This window comes from Mercenaria mercenaria, unplaced genomic scaffold, assembly GCF_021730395.1.
Source record: "Mercenaria mercenaria strain notata unplaced genomic scaffold, MADL_Memer_1 contig_943, whole genome shotgun sequence".
Classification (NCBI taxonomy): Eukaryota; Metazoa; Mollusca; class Bivalvia; order Venerida; family Veneridae; genus Mercenaria; species Mercenaria mercenaria.
Genome location: NW_026463861.1, coordinates 27927 through 33923, shown reverse-complemented (window position 1 = coordinate 33923; position 5997 = coordinate 27927).

Below are 5997 nucleotides of genomic sequence, written 5' to 3'. Positions count from 1 at the left end.
GTGTGCTTTGGTTTTGCATTTCGGTACGATACTTACAAGTTATTTTTGTGCGGTAATTATGTACGTCTGTCTTACTGAAGGGTATTTTTTATAACACTACCCGATCATTTATAATTCAACTTTTTTCTGCACTCAAATGTTTAGAACCGTACTTATAAAGAATATAGACAACGCCATTTCTAGCTCCATAGCTATGTTTTTATATTTATCTCTGTTAAATTTTGACAGATTTAAACGAAATTCTGGCACAATGTTTAATGATAATTTTATAGTAATATAGTAATGAGAATAAACTCATTTAGCCGTAAAATTGTTTGATCCCACATATGGCATTATTTGCCGCATAGCGACGAGCGAAAAAGTATATACTTTTGGGTTGCATTATTTAAGGACCTGAATTATGAATCATAAGAATAATAATAAACACAAATTCTGAAATACACTTCCTTTTAATTTCTCAAACACTGACAAATATTTCATTTGCAAATTGGTGATTCAATATCACTTCAAGTTATGCAAATTATTCACCTACAATTTAATAAGTTTGGATAATTTGTGGCCGCATCTTTCTGTCTAAATGTAAGCCTGAATTTTGTCACATAAAATGACCCAGGAAAGACAATGTAATGAAAATTCTAACAACCGAGGACCAATCATGCCTGCACACTTGAATAAACTTTACGCAAAATTTCTGCAGCGCTATAAATATATCTATCCGGACAATAGCTATATTTCTGCCGTGTACACTGCACTTTGTCATGTTCAATATACGTACCATAATTTCACACCCATTTCAGCCATACAATATGGACTAGCAATACAACAAAAGTACACTGATTTAGCAACATTTCTACCTTGCAAAATACGGACTAGCAATATGTCTGCCGTGTACAATACGCGTATAACAAATTAGCAATACTTCTGCCGTGCACAATACGGACTAGCAATATTTCTGCCGTGTACAATACACGTATAATAAATTAGCAATATTTCTGCCGTGCACAATAACGTATAATAAATTAGCAATACTTCTGCCGTGCACACTACGGACTAGCAATATATCTGCCGTGTACAATACACGTAAATAATTTAGCAATATTTCAGCTCTGCACCATACGGACTAGCAATACTTTTGCCGTGTACAATACACGTAAATAATTTAGCAATATTTCAGCTGTGCACAATACGGGCTAGCAATATGTTTGCCGTGTACAATACACGTAAATAATTTAGCAATATTTCAGCCGTGTACAATACACGTACAATAATTTACCAATATTTCTGCCATACAATACGACACAGACACTAGCATTTTTCTGCGAACACTATATCAATATTCGGTCCTATCGAAAGGAAATTTACAATGCCAAAGAGACACATAGGAGATACCAAGCCTAGCAACAGCTTGTGGGCAAAACCCAGTGCTCACAGAAAAAACTAAATTTTGAAATGTACTCCAGCAACTTCACCAGATCGAAGAATATTCCACCTAAGTAAGACCTACGACCCAGCCAAGTAATTGCTAGAATATTTACCTAACAAAAAAAAAAAATGTTTACATATTCGAACATCCTCTTTCATGAATATTCCATACAGCATTTACAGACCATAAAAGAAGATGTTGATCAATGTGCAAATGCATGGCCAATCCCCAGCAGTCAGAATCCCTAATAAAGATGCGACAAGAATTTTTTCTTGGAATAAATTATGATTAAACTAGCATTATTATGCAATACAAAAGTTAACAAACACCTTCGTGTTGACTGTTCTTTTAAGTCATTTATAAGTACAAATGCTAAAAGAATAAATGCAATTTGAAATCCGCGCACCAAAACCCTAAAAAACTCTTTTAATGAGAAAAGTAAGGGAAAGCGTTGGATTACATTAAACGATTAGGTCAGCTGATATAATAATACAATAACAGAAATGGAATGCAAAGATGTAACAAACTGAATAACAAAACTAGTTTTTATAAACAATAATCAATGACTTCTCATTTGAAATTTAAATGGGTCAACAGTGTGGTTGTACTTGGAAAATAGGCTAAACTGACCCACTTTATAGGTTGGTCAGGGCCACTAATATGTGTAATGTATTGTATTTTGTCATTATTTCTAGCATGGATTCCTTTCAGTTAAAACCGTCAATGTTTACAATCAAGTTTGTTTAATTGACAAGGAGTACACCTGACTATGTCAATGTTTCAAAATAACACTTCTGTTTGTTTTCTTTATGATATATATATATATATCTATATATATATACACGGAAATCACCACCTGTGTTGTCCCTTGTTAACACACTGAATGACAAATTATAGATTCAATAGTTAAAACTTCCACATAACTTTCATTTCCACTTAGAGTTTCACCTCCATACATTTGGTGTCAATTGTTCTCCTGATAGCTCGTAAAAAAGAAAGTATATTTATGTTACAATCTGTAGTACATCATAAAGCAAGTCTGACAGATCAAAACTGCATTCCCATTCTTATGTTAAGCGAATCTAAAATCTGTATTTGACCGATAATGTCAACTGTGTCAGCAGTAGTTCAGTTAGTTGAAATATGGACCATCTATATGTAAACAGGCATACGCACTAGCATGTGTCGTCCATCGATTATAGATGCAATAACTGAAACCTTCATTTCCACCTAAAGTTCATTTCGATGCATCTGATGTAAATTGTTCTCCTGATGAAGGTATAACTACAATCTGATGTAGCCAGTCTGACCGTTCACAGCTGCCTTCCCGCAAGATCTTGAAATGTTTTAAAAGTGAATCTAAATCTGTATTAGACCGATAATATCTGGAATTCAGTCAATAGTACTGGTAGTTCAAATAGACGAGGTATCACCTGTATGTCAATAGGCGTAGTCGCTGGCAAGAGTTGTCCCTAAGTTAAATTTCCATACATCTGCTTTAAATAGTTCTCCTGATGAAGGTATAACTACCATCTGGTGTAGCAAGACTGGCAGTTCCAAACTGCCTTGAAGATTTTTGCAATGTTATGCGAGTCTAAACTCCGTGTTAGATCGATAATGTCTAGAACTGATTCAGTAATAGTTCAAATTGAAGCGCTCAGTGAGTACCACAATAGACCGTTTGATGTAGTTAGATCAAGTCACTGACATATGATATTGATGTCCAAAGCACATTGAAAAGAACCACAACCTGCGCATCACTGAACCTGTTTTTGACATCACCTCTTGGTTGCCTGAAAATAAACAACTGACAGCAGTATCTTTGTAAAATCAACAAATCCGCATGTATAAATAGAGAACGATAACAAAAACATTATCGGAAAAGTCGGTTATGTCTTTATTGGTAATTCATGGTTTTTTCCATAGTCAATACGATTCAGAAATAGTACAACTATTTTGTCACGGATAATGGTTTCACTACCCGATTCCCCTTTTCTCAATATTAACATTAACATGTTATTGTTACAAATAACGTGCGAGAGTAGTACCATTAGATCTGTAACCATAATACAAAATTAAACATATGTGAAGGGTGTGGTGGGTGGGAATTTTGTGTCTGTTTCATCTGCCATGTTTGCAATTGATAATGTGACGTCAGAGATAGTTTTGCTGTTGAAACCGAAGCATTCCAAATGGCATACATATGTAATGACAAGTTGTATAAAAATAGCATTTATCTAAAAATACCAACGAGAAAAAACCAGATAATTCCTGGCCTAAATAATTTTGGATTTATTTTCATTCGAAAATAATCACTATTATTTCAATTGTCATTTCTCAATGAATATTTGTTGATATCTATTTATTCATTTTTTATATGTTTCGATCATAATATAAAGAATCATCCATAATTTTCAGGCTTCGAGAAATCACAAATTATAACTCGAACGACACTCGCTTTTACAGCTTTCTTTAACCAAAGCATTTATTTTTTCACAACATACGGTTTTATATATGTTTTAAAAATGTTAAGCAACAAAAAATTTGATTGGTCCAACTTGTTACAAAGAACTAAAAGATTTTAACTAAAATTTCCATGAAGTATGCAATTCTACCTACAGTATGGGATAGTGTAAAGTTTTCAACTGCATGCACTACAGAACATAAAGGTATTTAATTTAGTGTGTGTGCGGGCCTATCTAAAACAAAAGCAAACAAAATAGTAAGATTTACAGCATACGGCATGAAAAGACAGAAGAATGTTCATTCCTAACTATAATGAGATTATAACATGCTTTATGATGTGCTATGTGCCATTCCTTTACTTTAGTATTGTGGTGATCCAATGACCTAAACATTTAAATGTTGCATACTGGCCTGAAACAAGAGCAGTAGGTAGAATCTTGAGTTAAAGTATTGCAACTGTTTCACTGTAAACTAATAGATGGCTTCAGAACTGATTGTACACTGATGCATTTAACATAAGTGGAATCCTCCACTCCACTTAATAGCTTTCACCATATCCTAGCTCCTTGAATAAATCAGGATCAGCTAACCCACATACAAGTTCTAAAACCATGCCACAGGTATGGGCTACAGGCAGTTTTCTATCAGCGGTAACAAAGTCCACTTCAAGTTTTTTGTCAAACCCCATCTGGGGCACAGAACTTGCTTCTGTCCAAAACATCAGTACATCTGCCAAGGCTATGTCACTTTCTTTGCCTAAAAATGAAATATCATGGAGTTTTTGTAAGTGAGAATATACAGCACCGTTAAATCATACTAATGCTACTGATATGCACGCTATCAAAGACCTTCTATCCAAAAAAATTATTCTAGAATTTATTACACTGTAAAATTACTTTGTTTAAAATATCCCCATTTAAAGTGGTATATACTCCAAGCACAAGAATGAACATGAATCTGTTTATGAAAATCTATACTAATACTGACTGGCAATATTGCTCAACCTGAATTTCAACAATACTCAACAATAACTCAGTCAGTCTCCATAAAATACTACACCTATCAGTATATCAACTATAGCAAGTTTGATGAATTATTTTCAAGGATATGAAGAAAACAAGAGCTGTCCATAAGACAGGGCACTCAACTTTTTGCAGTGCTTGACTCGGAGTTAGAGATTTGCCAGAAAAAGGCGCTTAACTGTATCAAATAAAGAAACAGAATTATACGGATTGTTTCACCTGATGTTTCACAGTACTAGACTATTCTAAGTGCTTCAGTCTTAAAAAGCTAACTAACAGAAAGTACAGAACTTGTCACCAGTATAGTTTTTTTATTGTATAATTGTGTATGTTAGTAAATTAGTATTTTAAGTTTCAAGTCAATTACTATGAAAGTAACAGAGATTACTGGACTTTATATAAAACAGTAACCTGAACATTCCTAGTAAAATAAAGGGAGCATAAATATGTCAAAGTTCAAACAGAGTAAAAGAATTGTTTCTCCTGGTGAAGACTTTGATAGTAAACAACTATTCAAAGTTTCAAGTCAATAGCTTTGAAAGTTACATAGATATTGCACTTTAATAAAACATTTTCTAAGTTAAAAGGGGCATAACTGTCAAAGTTAAAGTCAGAGTTATGGGGATTGTTTCTCCTTGTGTAGACTTTGATAGTGAATAACTATTTTAAGTTTCAAGTCAAAAGCTTTGATAGTAACAGAAATTGGACTTTATCCAAAACAAAAACTTAACAAGCAAATTCGATGAATTGGTATCCCCCGCCGAAAGGGCTTGAGGTGAGGAATAGCAAAAAAATATTTCTGGCAAAAAGTTAAGGATGTTACTAAGAAGCATATAATTTCACTAGTCAAAATCATTTTAACAGAAAATGAATGGGGTTTTTTTTGTGGTGCAGGGGGTGGGGGAGGGAGAGGGGGCAGCTGGGGTGACTGGGTGGGGGATGGGGACGCATGATCGGGGTGGTGGGAAGACCGAGTGGAGAGTGAGGTGGGGGAATGGTACAACTCTGCATGCTAATAAATATTCACGAAAGGTTTGAAAAAAAAGAAAGATTTTCTTTGGGGGGGGGGGGGGGGGGGCGAGAGGA